The sequence below is a fragment of the Schistocerca serialis genome, chromosome 5 (genome assembly GCF_023864345.2).
Source record: "Schistocerca serialis cubense isolate TAMUIC-IGC-003099 chromosome 5, iqSchSeri2.2, whole genome shotgun sequence".
Classification (NCBI taxonomy): Eukaryota; Metazoa; Arthropoda; class Insecta; order Orthoptera; family Acrididae; genus Schistocerca; species Schistocerca serialis.
Genome location: NC_064642.1, coordinates 60,440,475 through 60,457,916, shown reverse-complemented (window position 1 = coordinate 60,457,916; position 17,442 = coordinate 60,440,475). Strand labels below are relative to the sequence as shown.

The 17,442-nt window shown below is 41.6% G+C and overlaps 1 protein-coding gene across 1 annotated transcript in view; it reads left to right on the top strand.

The window, feature by feature from the left end:
* The window catches only part of LOC126481334 (protein adenylyltransferase Fic), a 102,059-nt gene that overhangs the window by 51,953 nt on the left and 32,664 nt on the right, over window positions 1–17,442 (top strand). The window lies entirely within an intron of this gene.

Genomic DNA, 17,442 nt, shown 5'->3' with positions numbered 1-17,442 from the left:
AGTGCTATTTTATCTTTGACTGATTTTTATCCAGTTTTATCGCATTTCCTCCATTTCAACCACATTTGTTTCTACTGATTTTGTAAGGATGCTGATAACCTCGTTGTGCAGCACCCTTAACACACACACACACACACACACACACACACACACACACACACACACACACACACACAATTCACTAGCAGTTGATTCGCTTTTGTTGGATATTAGTGTGTGTTTTTATCGGTAGTTGAACTTCTTATTACTGTGGAGAACATTGCTATAATTTCTGAATTCATGGCTAGAATTGACAGATCAAGGAGTGAGAGCTTAACTTATTTGTTTCGCACAGAATGCATTCATTGTTATATTTGCCTCAGCTTATTCTCAGGACAGTATTCTACTCCGTTGTAGGCCAAGAATTAACGAAGTACACTCCTGGAAATGGAAAAAAGAACACATTGACACCGGTGTGACAGACCCACCATACTTGCTCCGGACACTGCGAGAGGGCTGTACAAGCAATGATCACACGCATGGCACAGCGGACACACCAGGAACCGCGGTGTTGGCCGTCGAATGGCGCTAGCTGCGCAGCATTTGTGCACCGCCGCCGTCAGTGTCAGCCAGTTTGCCGCGGCATACGGAGCTCCATCGCAGTCTTTAACACTGGTAGCATGCCGCGACAGCGTGGACGTGAACCGTATGTGCAGTTGACGGACTTTGAGCGAGGGCGTATAGTGGGCATGCGGGAGGCCGGGTGGACGTACCGCCGAATTGCTCAAGATGTGGGGCGTGAGGTCTCCACAGTACATCGATGTTGTCGCCAGTGGTCGGCGGAAGGTGCACGTGCCCGTCGACCTGGGACCGGACCGCAGCGACGCACGGATGCACGCCAAGACCGTAGGATCCTACACAGTGCCGTAGGGGACCGCACCGCCACTTCCAGGCAAATTAGGGACACTGTTGCTCCTGGGGTATGGGCGAGGACCATTCGCAACCGTCTCCATGAAGCTGGACTACGGTCCCGCACACCGTTAGGCCGTCTTCCGCTCACGCCCCAACATCGTGCAGCCCGCCTCCAGTGGTGTCGCGACAGGCGTGAATGGAGGGACGAATGGAGACGTGTCGTCTTCAGCGATGAGAGTCGCTTCTGCCTTGGTGCCAATGATGGTCGTATGCGTGTTTGGCGCCGTGCAGGTGAGCGCCACGATCTGGACTGCATACGACCGAGGCACACAGGGCCAACACCCGGCATCATGGTGTGGGGAGCGATCTCCTACACTGGCCGTACACCACTGGTGATCGTCGAGGGGACACTGAATAGTGCACGGTACATCCAAACCGTCATCGAACCCATCGTTCTACCATTCCTAGACCGGCAAGGGAACTTGCTGTTCCAACAGGACAATGCACGTCCGCATGTATCCCGTGCCACCCAACGTGCTCTAGAAGGTGTAAGTCAACTACCCTGGCCAGCAAGATCTCCGGATCTGTCCCCCATTGAGCATGTTTGGGACTGGATGAAGCGTCCTCTCACGCGGTCTGCACGTCCAGCACGAACGCTGGTCCAACTGAGGCGCCAGGTGGAAATGGCATGGCAAGCTGTTCCACAGGACTACATCCAGCATCTCTACGATCGTCTCCATGGGAGATTAGCAGCCTGCATTGCTGCGAAAGGTGGATATACACTGTACTAGTGCCGACATTGTGCATGCTCTGTTGCCTGTGTCTATGTGCCTGTGGTTCTGTCAGTGTGATCATGTGATGTATCTGACCCCAGGAATGGGTCAATAAAGTTTCCCCTTCCTGGGACAATGAATTCACGGTGTTCTTATTTCAATTTCCAGGAGTGTATATACATAGCACCCACGCAGGTACCTCCTTTTGCAAAGTTTCCCATCTTGAAGACACACATTGCCCATTGTGCTGGTTCCACACATAAAACTAAATAATAAATCCAGAATGTACTTGTGCTGTTCTGTTTAATCATTGGTTTTATTATTTTTCTCCTTTATGAGCATCAATCATCAGTAAGGCACATGTAGGGATACACAGTGCTCTTCCAGAGTGATATGTAACACTACAACAAATGGTTTAAAATGATTTTTCTTTCATACTTGTTAATTAGAAGTATCCTTCTGCCTCAAATTTCATTCAGTTCTTGTGGTCAGTGATGCTACAACAGCTTTGTAGACAGTGATTCCTGACTCCGTGTTCATCGAATTGAGAAGTTTGAGTCTTTTTGTTACTAACAAATCAGTAAGTTCCCCTAAAGAGTGAGCTTTCTCATCAACTGCTTCGAGTAAATTTCAGAAAATACATTTAGTACAGCATCATAAGAGTCTTAGTCCTTGCCTTTGTCTCCCTGTCTATAGGTGGCGGAGTGGAATCTCCCCTTATCACTGTGGCATGATTGGGAAGGTAATTAGTGACATTTTCCAGGCATGCTCAGAAATATTCCACCACTTTGATACTTGATGTAGTAATAACCAATTACTATTTTAGGCTAGTATTAGCTACTTATTTTCACTTGGATACCTTGCATTCTGATTCCGTCTTTATCTCACTAGAAATTAGTGTTTTGCGCAGCAGTAAATACATCCCCACCATTGGTACGCATCCTACCCTTTCGAGATAAACTGCATTCCACAGTTAATATTTCATTGATATTTACTTTGAATTTCAGCCAACTTTCTGTTACTAGTATTAAATGTGTGGTGTTACTGTTAATGAGTGACCTTCGTTATGGGACAGTACCTTGAATGTTCTTTTTCTGATCTAAGATGATACTTATTCCATATCACAACTACTGCAGCCCTCAACGAACCATGGAACAAGATGAGGAGGGAAGTGAAGTGCCTCAGTGATACAGGCAGCCGTACCATAGGTGCAACTACAACAGTGGGGTACCAATAGAGTGACCAGACAAACAGGGGGTTCCTGAACAGGGGTAAGAGCCTTTTCCGTAGTCTGGGCAATTGTCTGATATGGCTTTGCAACATTATGCAACGTGGCATAGTTGTACTGGTGCTGAGTACAGCTGAAAGCGAGGTGAAACCAAAGCTGTTATTTTTTTCTTAGGGCTCGCAGCTCTGCACATGGTGGAATAAAAGTGGAATCAACTTGGGTAAAATAATCCAGAGGTAAAATAATCTCCCATTCTGATCTGCAGGCATGGCTACAAAGAAGGATGTAGCCATCAGGAAAAACAAAACTGGCGCCCTGGGTTGGAGCACGAAATGTTAGAACTCTTAGCTGGGCTGTGAGGTTACACGAATTTAAAAAGGGCAATGGATAGGTCGAAGTCAAATATAGTGCAGATTAGCAAGTGTGGTAGCATGAATAATAGACCTTCTGGTCAGGTCAGAACAGGGTTTTCAACGCCAAATCCAATACGACGCGGGAGTTGGCCTAATAATGAATAAGCAAGTAGTAATGTCGGTAAGCAACTATAACGAGCATGCCAAATTCATTATATGATGCAAGATGGGCATAAGGCCAACACCCACCACTGTAGATCAAATTTACATGACACCTAGCTCTTAATCGAGATTGAGAGAATGTATGATGAGATAAAGGAAATTATTGAAATAGTTACAGGAGATTAAAGTTTAGTTGAAATGTGTGGCTGGAATTAAGTAGTAGGAAAAGGAATGGAATGAAAAATAGCTGGAGAACATGGACTGGGGAAAAGGAATGAAAGAAAAACAGCTGTGTAGAATTTTGCACAGAGCATAATTTGATGATTTTCTTCAGTCAGCCATTAACAGCATCAATATATTTGTTGAAATGTATGATGGCTGTAACCCTGGCTTGTTAGTCAGTTTGTTCATGACCAACTTTGGTCATAATTTCATTTTCGCAGTGCTATACACTCTAAACGAAAGCAACAGAAAATAGCGAAATTTGAAACCAAAATACAATTTACCCAGGAAATCATTATTGAAGAATTTAAATACTTACAGAAAATATCTTTTATAGAGGCAACATCACACGACATTCATGATTTTAAATGTGGCATGAAAAACACTGAATGACATAAAAAATTTAAGAAACATTAGTACTCAGCATTACGACACTGTCTCAAACAGCAAGAAGTAGACTACTGATAGTCCATATTTTAAGTGCAATCTAAAAGGTCACAAAGCTAAGCCAAAGGTCATATGAATAAAGTGAAGTACGACATAATATCCTTACAGAGAGGTACACAATCAGTGAAAAAATGAGGTATTAGTCAAACAATTGATGACATAATAGTGGATCTCACCAGTATGGGAGTCCAGGGGTGGAAAAGAGCAGCAGATACCTAAGACATGTGGAGGAATATCAGTGAAGAAGAAGTAGTCAAACAAGGGTTGTGATAATATGCAGTTATCTTATACATCATTTTTATACAAGTCAAAAGGAGTGTAATAAAAATAAAAAAAAAATTGTCATACTGACAGTATGTCTTAATCAAGTAAAACATCTGGAAAATAATCAGTATCAGCCATAAGCTAAAATTTGGTCCTGATTCCACACCTATGCATAGGTCTGTTAAAAGGAAAAATACTTGGGCGTGTAAGCCAACATCCTAACACATCATATTGAAATCTGATCAAATAGTAAAAGCAGTGTACATCTACATACATACTCCACAAGCCATCATATGGTGCATGGTAGAGGGTAGCCTGTACCACTACTTGTCATTTCCCCTCCTCTTACACTGGCAAATAGAGTGAGGGAAAAACGAGTGTCTGTACGCCTCTTATGATCCCTAATTTCCGTATCTTATCTTTGTTGTCCTTATACGTGATGTATGTTGGTGGCAGTAGAATCGTTCAGCAGTCAGCTTCAAATGCCAGTTGTCTAAATTTTCTCAATAATGTTTCTCAAAAAGAAGATTGCATTCCCTCCAGGGATTCCATGTAGCATAAAATCCGAATGATCAAGTACCTTTATTATTATGTCTTGCATAAAACAGTTAGACTAAACCGAAAATAACAAGAAGATTTTATGACAAAAATGGATCAATGTCAATTCTTAAGCTCAAAACATAATGTACCAACAGAAGCTAGATTTAAATCACATATGATGGTGTCATTGGTATTATGTATAGTATAATGAGATATATATGGAGAGAGACCAATAGCATGTACTCTTAAACAGTAATAACATTCTCTCTTACATTAAGCCATACTTTACTTTACTTTACATGTGGCAAGGGCATTATCAACCATACACCTGCTGTATAAGCCTCTTCCACTTCTGCCTGTCCAATGCGCTGTTTGTCCAGTTGCTGCTGCTGTTCATCCTCATTGTGTCCTCCTGAATGTTATCCCGCCATCTGATTCTGTGTCTCCCTCTTCCTCTCGTTCCATTTGTTGTTCTGCAGAATGCCATTCTAGGTAGTCTATTCCCTGTCATTCTTGCTATATGGCCTGCACAATTCAACCTTCTCCTCTTGAGCACTTCAACAATGTTACGATGTTTGTACAGATCTCTTAATTCTTCATTTCTTCTTATTCTTCATTCCATGTTATTTTCGTCATATACCAGTCCAAAAATTTTCCTTAGTACTTTTCTTTCGAATGTTAACAGTTTTTCTTCATCTTTCTTTCTAAATATTAATGTTTCACATCCGTTTAACATCACAGGTATAATGGTCGATTGATATAAGTGGATTTTGAAGTTACTGCTAAGTGATCTCTTTCTTAGAATTTTGATGAAACTAAAAAGTGTCTTGTTTGCTGTTGATAAATGGGCATCTATTTTTATATCTGTTCTGTTGTTATTACTAAAAGGACTTCCTAGGTACTTGAAGTGGTCAACAGTCTTGATATTGAATCCATCTACAGTCAGAGATGCATCTTTTCTGGTTTTCTTACTTATGGGTAGGTATTCTGTCTTTTCTTCATTAACATGTAATCCTGTTTTCGCAGCACTTTTGTAGTAATTTTGCATCATTCTGATTAATTCTCTTTTGGAACTACTTATTAGTGCTACATCATCTGCATAGGCAAGTCGTGTAATATTCACATCCTGTAGCTGGATCCCTTGTGGACAGGTTTTAGAAAATTCTCTATCAATCTTCTCTAGGACAAGGTTAAATAAAATAGGTGAAATGGCATCCCCTTGTCTCAGTCCAGTGAACACCTTAAAATCTTCAGTTTCTCCTACTGGTGTCTTTATGCGACATATAGTTTCATCTATAAACATTTTAACTAATCTGATTAATTTTGATGGTATTTCAGAGTCCTTCATTATATTTAGGAGTGTCTGTCGGTGTATGCTTCATAGGCCTTTTTAAAATCTACGAATAAACTGTGGACATCTACATTGAATTCCCACGCCTTCTCAGTTACTTGTCTTAGGGTGAATAAGTGATCTAATGTGGATCTGTTTCTGCAGAAACCACATTGGTAGTCCCCAATCAGTTCTTCTGTTATTGGTATCAGCCTGTTTAATAGGCAGCTCAATAACATTTTGTAGGTGACATCCAGTAAGGCAATTCGTCTGTAGTTATCACAAACTAGTGGGTCATTCTTCTTAAATATGGGGCACACAATTGCAGTTTTCCAATCTGCAGAAATGGTTTCTGTCTCCCAAATTGTTTCTATTAATGCCTGTATTTCTAATTCCAGTTGTGGGCCTCCATTCTTTAATAACTCAGCGTATATCTTGTCCTCGCCACAAGCCTTGTTATTCTTTAATTTCTTTATTGCTTTCTGTATTTCATTTACTGATGGGGTAGGAACTGTATCAGCTGTATCAATTGTATCAGGTTCTTCCAATTTAAAGTAAGCGTGTGGGTCATTGCAGCTGAGAAGTTGTGAAAAGTATGTCTTCCATCTGTTTTGTATGTCACTTTTGTTGGTCAATATTTTCCCATATTGATCCTTTATAAAGCCATATGTGAACAAAATGTCCAGTAGTATCTATATACAAAATCACAATCGCAGTGCCTATCTGTCAGGGATCTACCACTAACAAACTTCATTCTCCAAAACTGTCAGTGATCCAACCTTACCATATTTATCAATCAGGTTAGCAGAGCCCAAATGTCAAATCTCTATAAGTAATTAAAGGTATAAATCTGATCTGTCAAAAGAAAACATTTTACATTACACATAAAAATATCATACAGCCACTTATAAAAATACGTATACCGCAATCCGAGGTATAATGAAAAGGCTGTGTAAAAGAAACAAGAGCATCTGAACATAAATAGTGAAATCATAAATTTATGTAGCTTGACCAGGAGAGCTAATTACCTAAAAATAAGCTATTAGATGGATGAAAAATCTACTCACCAAGTGGCAGCAGGAGAACACACATAAACAAAGGTTTCATGTATCAAACTTTCAGAGCGAATGGCCCCTTCTTCCGGCAGAAGGGTTAAGGGTAAGGAAGAGGGGCGAAGGAAAAGGATGGTAAGTTTCCCTTGATCCCGGGTTCTGGGTGACTTCACCGAACTCTAAACCTTTTCCTAAACCTCTCCAGTCTTTTTCCTTCTCCCCTCTTCCTTCCCCTTCCATGCTTCTGCTGGAAGGAGCAGCCACTGGCTCCTAAAGCTTGCATAAGTAAAACTTTTTTTTATATACGTGTTCTTCTGCCACCACATGGTGAGTAGAGTTTTGATCTATATAATTACATTACATTGTAAAAAATTAATTATTTTTGTTGTTATAAATTGCATTATGACACTGTGAATGAAACTGCCCTATAAGTATCAGTTTAAAGACGTTATCAGCAGATTGTATCTGTCAGCGATTTGGCAGTAAATGACTTGATTTACGTAGAATACAAGGGATTTAACTTTTTTTCGTATAATTATGTAAATGTTGTAAGATAAAATGATTTGTATGTGTAAGGATTTAAAAGGAAAAGTGAAGGAAGTTGGGGGGGGGGGGGGGGGGGGTTAAGATTACTACAATAATATATATCCTCCATGCAAGCTGTGGCTGTACCACAGCAGGTACCTTATTTGTCAATTAGACTATGTGTTTAGATGATTTGACTATTACATCCACATTGAGAATCAGAAGACATACATATGTCAGTCAGTGCTAATATAAAACATAGATGTGAAGTGCTGAACAGAGTATCACTTATTGCATCCTATTTTACGTTATTAATTTGTGTGTGTATACAATGTTTTTGTGTGATACGATCATACGTGATTTAAATCTTGTGTCTCATGGTAGATCAGATTTATCTTTTAGGTTTGCACTTAGACTTGACATGTCAGCCGATTTTTCTATATGACTTTTTCTCTATAATCTCACTGTTTCATTCAGGGACATGATAATACAAGGTACTTCATCAAAGAATGGAAAATCCAGGATGGAATGTACCAATATTATGAAAAGAAAGTTGCCGTTCACCATATACAGGAGATATTGAGCCCCAGATAGGCACAACAAAGAGACTGACAAATAAGCTTTCAGCCAGCAAGGCCTTCATTGAAAATAGGTGAGACACACACACACACACACACACACACACACACACACACACACACACACACCTGCAGTCTGTGCCAACTGAAGCCACACACCGGGCAGTAGCACTGGTACATGATTGGGGAGACAACCAAGTGGTGGTAAGGAGGAGGTTGGGGTGGGGAGGGGGACAGATGGTGGGGTGAGGTTGGGGGATAGTGAAGTGCTACTGGGGAGCAGGCAGAGACAAGGTGAGAGATGGTAGGGCAGCTATGTGCATTCAGAAGGTTAGATGGTGGGCAGGGGAGAGGTGCAGGGGGTCGGGGACAGTGGAAAAGGAAAGAAGTAAAAAGACTGGGTGCAATGGTGGAATGGGGTTGTGTAGTGCTGGAATGGAACAGGGGAGGGGCTGGATGACTGAGGACAATGATTAACGAAGGTTGAGGCCAGAAGGGTTACGGGAATGTAGGATATTGTGGGGAAAGTTTCCACCTGTGCAATTCAGAAAAGGTGGGAAGGATCCATATGGCACAAGCTGTGAAGCATTCATTGAAATGAAAGTTGTCTTGGTGGGCAGCATGCTCTGCAACAGGGTAGTCCACTTGTTTCTTGGGCAGAGCTCGTTCATGCGGATAGACAGTTTGTTGGTTGTCATGCCGACATAGAATGCAGCACAGTAGATGCAACTTGTTGATAACATGACTGGTTTCACAGGTTGCCCTGCCTTTAACAGGATAGGTGATGCTTGTGACTGGATTGGAGTAGGTGGTGGTGGGAGGGTGTATTGGACAGGTCTTGCATCTAGGTCTGTTACAGGGACATGAGCCACGAGATAGAGGGTTGGGAGCAGGAGTTGTGTAGGGATGGACAAGTATATTGAGTAGGTTCGGTGGACAGCAGAATACCACTGTGGGAGGGGTGGGAAGGATAATAGGCAAGGCGTTTCTCATCTCAGGGTCATGACGAGAGGTAATCGAAAGCCTGGCGGAGAATGTAATTCAGTTGCTCCAGTCCTGGGTGGTACTGAGCTACGAGGGGAATGCTTCTCTGTGGGAGGTGGAGGGAGACTGGGAAGCACAGCATTTTTGTTTTTGTACAAGGTTGGGATGACAATTATGGTCTGTGAAGGCTTCAGTGAGACCCTCATATATTTTGAGATGGACCATCGTCACTGCAGATGCAATGACCTTGGGTGGCTAGGCTGTATGGAAGGGACTTCTTGGTATGGACCAGGTGGCAGCTGAAGTGCAGGTATTGCTGGTTGGTACTAGGTTTGATGTGGACGGAAGTGCTGATGTAGCAGTCTCTGAGGTGGAGGTGAACATGTAGGAAGGTTGCTTGTTGGGTTGAGTAGGACCAGGTGAAGCAAATGGGGGAGAAGGCTTTTGAGGTACTGGAGGAATGTTTATAGGGTGTCCTCACCTTCAATCCAGATAGCAAAGATGTCATCAATTAATCTTAACCAAGTGAGGGGTTAGGATTCTGGGTGTTTAGGAAGTATTCATCTAGATGACTCATGAGTAGGTTGGCATAGAATGGTGCCATGCGGTGCCCATAGCTGTACCCCGGATTTGTTTGCGGGTAATGCCTTAGAAGGAGAAGTAATTGTGGGTGTGGGTACAGTTGGTCATGGTGACTAGGAAGGAGGTTGTTGGTTTGGAAACCATTGGGTGTTGGAAAGGTAGTGTTCAATAGCAGTAAGGATATGGGCATTCAGGATGTTAGTGTAAAGGGATGTGGCATCAGTAGTGACAAGCAGAGCACCATGTGGTAAAGGGACGTAAACTGTGGAGAGTCGGTGGAAGAAATGGTTGGTATGTTTTATATAGGAGGGTATGTTTGTGGTAATAGGTTGAAGGTGTTGGTCTATGAGAGCAGAGATGCTCTCAGTGAGGGCACAGTAACTGGCCACAATGAGACATCCTGGGTGATTGAGTTTATGGACTTCAGGAAGCATGTAGAAGTTTGGAGTGTGGGGAATGGTAGGGGTGAGAAGAGAGATGGACTCCAGGGAGAGGTTCTGGGATAGGCCTAAGGATTTGAGGAGTGATTGGAGATCACATCCTCCTACTACCACCTACTCCAGTTCGGTCAGAAACGTCATCTGTCCCATCAAAGGCAGGGCTACCTGTGAAACCAGTCATGTTATCTACAAGCTAAGCTGCAACCACTGTGCTGCTTTCTATGTGTGCATGAGAACCAACAAGCTGTCTGTCCGCATAAATGGACACTGACAAACTGTGCTCAAGAAAGAAGTGGACCACCCTGTTGCAGAGCGCGCTGCCCAACACAACATTCTTCATTTCAATGAGTGCTTCACAACCTGTGCCATATGGATCCTTCCCACCAAGACCAGCTTTTGTGAACTGCACAGGTGTGAACTTTCCCTGCAATATAACCTATGTTCCCATAACGCTCCTGGCCTCAACCTTAGTTAGTCATTGTCGTCACCCATCCAGCCCTTTCCCTGTTGCCCCCCCCCCCCCCCCCCCCGCATCCCCTGCCTACCGTCTACCCTACCCTCTCCCCACCTCGCCAATGCCCACTCCCTATCAGCACTTCACTATCTCCCTCCCTATTGTACTATCTGTCCCCCTCCCCACCCCAGCCTCCTCGTTACCCCCACCCAGTCACCACTCCCATCATGCACTGGTGCTGCTGCTTGCAGTGTGGCTTCAGTTGCCAGAGACTGCAGTCGTTTGTGAGTGTGTGTGTGGGGGGGGGGGGGGGGTGCGCGTGCGATATATTTTTGACGAAGGCCTTGTTGGCCGAAAGCTTATTTGTGAGTCTTTTTGTTGTGCTTATCTATGACTTAGCATCTCCACTATATGGTGCGTGGCAACTTTCCTTTCACAATATTGTTACATTCCATCCTGTTCCTAACCTAGTGCTGTTTTCCTTTGTTACTATTTTCTAATAAATTACTATACTCAATGTCCATCCTTTTTTCTCCTCTTTCCTTTGTTTCTCTTGTCACTTTACAAGCAACACTCCACCCTCTACTTACGAGCCACACTGAGGAGCTAACCTAGACTCAGACCATTATGTCTTCCTAGTAAAGGCCAACCTCTAAGCATTGAGAGCACCAAACACTACAAAAAGCTCTAAGACACCGAAGTTAGACATCCTACGACTGAGCGAGGAGGACTGCACATTCTGGACCACCTTAAGAAAATAACACACCAAAAAGTAAAATTTAGAGGTGAGCTCTCTGAGAGTTTCACCATTCAAACAGGAGTTAGACAAGGTGATGTCTTCTCATGCATGCTCCTCAATTGCTCACTGGAGAAGATTACACACTACCATCAGAAACTGAAATGAAGGTTGGACGCAAGAAAGATAACCTCAGTGCCTTTGTGGATGACATTGTCTTGTTACCCATCAGTATAGAGGAGGCTACTCAACTGGAGAGCCTCTACAGTGTAGCATCTAAGACCAGTTTGGAGGTCAGTTTACAAAAAATTGAGTTCATTGCTAACATAAAGGAAGCCCCGTCAGCAGTTCCAGTAGAAGACGATACCATTTATAAAGTCCCAGCAGTCAAGAGTTTAGAAGAGCGTATTTCAGCAAATGAAAGTGAGAAGTTGGCAATAGATATCTCATACCTCATGTGCCAAGTTGGAGAGGCTCTACCTCTCCTGTAAGAGTATTTACAACTCCATGTACCTTCCCAAGAACCTTAAACTCAAACATTACAGATCAGTAGTAAGGCCCTTCGTATTTTATGCTACCAAATGCATCTTGATAAACAGGAATAGTCCACTCAAAAAACTGGAGCTCAAGGAACGGAAAATGGTGAGGACAGTACCAGGACCAGTAAGAAAAGAGGATGGCTTTTATAGGATCAGACACAGCAGTGAGTTGTACCATCTCCAAGAAGACATAATCACATTTATGAGGAAAAGACAACTGTCCTTCTATGGACATTTAACCCACATTAAGCCCTGCAGACTCATGTACAGGATCTTCACCATAACAGGTAGAGGGAAAGCTTCCAAGAATGGATCACTGCAGTGGGAGCAACTTGAAATCCTGCTAAAAACAATACAGGACTGGTCCAGGTTCTGGCATATCACTCTACAAGGGCTACTCCCAGTGTCTCTTACAAGCAAAAAGAGCACTGGAACCAGAAGACCAAAGTGGACAGTGGAGAGGAAGCTTATTCACTGCCAGAAAAGGAAAGCTTTCTGGGCAAAGAATAAAAAGAAGAACAGTGTAAAGAGTCAGAGAGCCTTGTGGTCCTAAGTAGTCCCAAATTAAAAGAGGAGGAGGAGGAGGAGGAGTAAGAGTAAGAGGAAGAGGGTCTGTATAAGAGATGCAAACTTGAGGACAATACTATAGAAAGAGGAGGAGGAGGTGGAGAAACAGAAGTGGGTTAAGAGAAGGTGGGAGATACAATACTGTGAGCAGAATTTGACTCAGCTCTGAAACATCTAAGTGGAAACAAGGCTGGAGTAGATGACATTCCCTCAGATTTATGGAGATCCAAGGGAGAGCCAGACATGACAAAATTATTGCATTTGGAGTGCAAGATATATGAGACAAAGAAAATACCCACAGATTGTAAGAAGAATGAAGTAATTCCAGTTCCAAAGAAGGCAGGTGCTGACAGATGTGAATGCTACTGAACAATCATTTTATACATACGTCCTCGTCTTAATATACTGACAATAATTATTGTGATGTTCTGCTGGTGAAGTAAAGTCTAATTGGGAGCTAAGACTTCCTGATATTTAATGTTGTTCACCTTATTACTTCAGCACACTCCCCAATTTCTTCTGATCAAACGTCTTTTCTCGAAGTACTGCAGTTACTGCTAGAATTTAAGAGTACAGGTCCAACATCCACCTCTTGAAGTAAATGTGAGGCTTCTCATTAATATGTCATATATTGTACTCTTGTTTACAATAACTGTGTGTTACAAATTGTCACATTATGCAGAACATCCAAGAACATTGGTAAGGACAAAGTCCAAAAACATCCTGCCTTATTTAACAGATTTCAGTCGAATTTATCCATATGACATGTTTTCTCTTGGCCCCATGATGTCACAGCTGCTCTTTCTCTGTGGTATGCACTACATCTCCAAGGCAAGAACTGATTACACGGAATAAACTTATTAACCAGCAGGTACTATGAACATTGTATGATGCTTATTGTTGTCCCAGCTTGCAAATACACTGTGTGCATCCATCTGAGGATACATGTGCATTAATAAAACATACATCCAACCTTGGAGTATCTAATTCATTATGAAAATAAACATTTTGTAATGGCGATCATCATTCAGTGGTTCTAAAAATGCTTGTGCGACAGGTCATTTTGTCACTTCTTCAATTTTGTTGTTACAGTACATTATTTACAGAAGGATGGAAAAGCTGCTAGAGCTGCAACCTTGTGGAAGATCACTGTGGGTTCCAGAGAAATGCAGTAAGACGTGACACAATACTAACCCAACAACTTATAAGTCGAAGGGATGCAAACCTCTTTTTATATCATTTGTAGATTGGAGAAAGCATTTGACAATGAGGATTGGACTACACTCTTTGAAATTTTGAAGGTGCAGGGATTAAAAAAAATTATTATCTACAACTTGTATGGGGCCAGACTGCAGTTATGAGAGTCGAAGAACATGAAAGGGAAGCAGGAGTTGAGAAAGAAGTGAGACAGAGTTGTAACTTATCTCTGATGTTCTTCCATCTGTACATTGATGGAGCAGTAATGGAGATCCCTGAGAAATTTTGAATATGAATTGAATTTCAGGGAGAAGAAACAAAAACTTTGAATCTTGTCAGTGACATTGTAGTTTCATCACAGACCTTTGGCCTTTGAAGAGCATTTGAATTGATTGGATAATGTCTTGAAAAGAGATAATAAGATGAACATCAACAAAATTAAACCAAAGGTAATGAAAAGTAGGCAAATTAAATCAAATGGTGCTTAGGGGATTACATTATCAAATGAGACACTAAGAGCAATATATAAATTTTACTATTTGGGTAACAAAGTAATTGATGAATGCCAAAGTCGAGAGGATGTAAAACACAGACTGGTAATAACAAGGAAATCATTTCTGAAAAAGATGATTTGTTTACATCTTTTATAGATTTAATGTCATGAAGTCTTTTCTGAATGTATTTGTGTAGCCTTGTACAGAAGTGACATGTGGCTGATTAGCAGCTCAGACAAGAAGATTATAGAAACTTTTCAGATATGATGATGTAGAATTAAGCTGTAGATTAGTTGGGTAGATTGAGTAACTAATGATGAGATGCTGAGTCAAACCAGGGGGAAAAAATCGTGGGCAACTTGACTAAAAAAACTCAGTTGATAGGACACATCCTATGGTGTCAAGGAATAGTCAAATTAGTAATGGAGGGAAGCATGGAGGGGTAAAACTTGCAGAAAGAGACCTGGCCGTGAATGGTTGAAATGGATGCATGTTGCAGTAGTTATTTAGAGATGATGAGGCTTGCACAGAATAAACTAATGTGGAGAACTGCATCAAAGCATTTTTCGGATGGAAGTCATCATCGCCATCCATCATCATCAACTTCTGCTACTGCTACTATTACTACTGCTGATCTGCACTTGATTCCTGGTTGTGTGATACCTAACTATCTGTTCAGTATACAGAGTGGTTTGCAGGTGAAACAGACTCTGCCACCTGAATTACTGTTTCTGGAGTGTAGTATGTGCTTGACATATTAAGTGAGACCCTCCATCCAAGATTGTAACAGGGTCAGTGGAACCTCTCATTTAAGCATTTCACCTGACTACAAACCAGCAAGCAAACCACAGTTCTGAAGACAATTATTATTGATTTCAGCCCACTAAGGAGCACTTATGACTAGTTCTTCTCCGATGCTCTCTTTCGTTCCCAATATGTCTTGAGCTCTGCTGGTAATTTCTCCTTCTCCTGTGGAAGGGGCTCCATGCGTTTAAAGACTCCAGGCGGTGGGGTCCAAGACTCTACCATAGCACAACGTTTGGAACGATCTTCTACCTCAGGATCAGAGATCCAAGCCAAATCCAAGTCCTTTAGTATTCCATTAAACCACAGGCGTCCAGTGTTGTAGCTTTTAACCAATGAGAAGATCTTCTTGGTAAGCATATTGTTGTTCATTCGTTGTAGGTGCCCATAGAACCAGAGCCTCCTATGTCGCACAGTGGTGTTGGCTGATTCTAACTGTTGATACAGTTTTGGAGACAATGCTATCACAGGCTGTGCATGAATCCTGTGGATGAGGCTAGTATTCTTTATCCTTTATCCTAACACCAAGAGGAAGCATGTGAACAGGCATCATTCGTGTTGACATGAGACATGAAATGCAGCTGGCTGCACTCTGTACATACAGTACATGCTAACTGAGCCTCTTCCACATCTTAGACAAGACCCCCGATCCATCAAGCATATCAAGACTACGAAATCAGCTCACATTATAGTAATACTTGCTGCAGAATGTGCAGAAAAATAGAAAAATTAATGAACACTTCTGAACAGATATAAATAGACAGTTACTTATCATCTCTGCAAAGAAGCACATAAAAAACAAGTAAACTAAACACTGTATGTGAATTAAATACTGTTACTGCTGGAAGATGGCCTCTGACCTACAAGATGAATACAACTGACACTGAAAAATGATCAGTGTAGACGGAGTGAAAAATAGATGATGTGCTTAAACATTCTAGAATTTCTGTATCTTTTCATGATGCCAAAAGCACAAACCAAAGTCCTGTCATAGTTACAAAAGTGAAGTCCTGTCTTAAAACATGTAAATGCCGTGTGGCAAGGGCCTCCCGTCGGGTAGACTGTTCACCTGGTGCAAGTCTTTCGAGTTGACGCCACTTCGGCAACCTGCGTGTCGATGGGGATGAAATGATGATGATTAGGACAACACAACACCCAGTCCCTGAGTGGAGAAAATCTCCGACCCAGCCGGGAATCAAACCTGGGCTGTTAGGAATGACATTCTGTCGCGCTAACCACTCGGCTACCAGGGGCGGATGTCCTGTCTTAATTACAGTATACATGTACCCCTTTTAATATACACTTTCCAAAAAAATTACTCTGAAAAATAATGCCATCTGTAACAGAAACATTTATTATTAACAAAATATAACTGTGAGCATTCCAGAAGATACCAGCTATGTTATTCTGTTAAGTGAAGCAAAACTTCTTGGAACTTGGAATATGTTCAGTAGACAGAAAAACAATAAAGTCTTATCAATTTGTTAAAGCAACTAGGGATCATGCTGTCTCAGAAGTGAAGAGTACACAAACTGAACAAAGCTGCAAAATATAGTTTCCCGTGATGTGACCATTAACTTAAGCAGTGTTGATCTGGAAAGCTCAAATTCTGAACTGATTCATTAACTGCTGTATGGCAAGAGCTTCTATTCTGAAACCAATTTGGGAAAGTGTCCAAAATTTTATAGCCATAAAATAGAAGAGGAAAAAGACAGCTGTCAAATTAAGAATCATTTGTAGGTGAGACACAAAAGCCATTTAGTTTTGTTTGCCACTTACTAATGCTGTCAGTATACATGATGACAGTAGGATAAGATGTCTTGTAATAACTATCAATTGTTCATAAAATAAAATAAAATAAAGGAAAGGTAACCACACACACATAGTTGACTGATGTGTGGCACTGGTGGTTTTGTGTGTGTGTGTGTGTGTGTGTGTGTGTGTGTGTGTGTGTGTACTTTTACTAGAGAAAGAGTTCTAAAGCTGTTGTAAATACAGTTTTCAATGTGTTTCTGTGCACTACACATCAGTTACCTATAGGTGAGTGGTTGTCTTTCCCGTATTTTACTTATTATGCCATCCAGGAATTACCCATAAAATGAATAGAACCATAAAACCATACAAGAAAAAAACTCGATAAAATCTAAGTCCTCCCACTGTTCAGTTATTTTGTACATACTTGTTTGTAATAACTTGAATGCTATACACCCTCTGCTGACAGTGCAGTCACAACGTTTGTAATTGAATGTATATCTCAATAGTGTCTTGTTTGGCAGAATG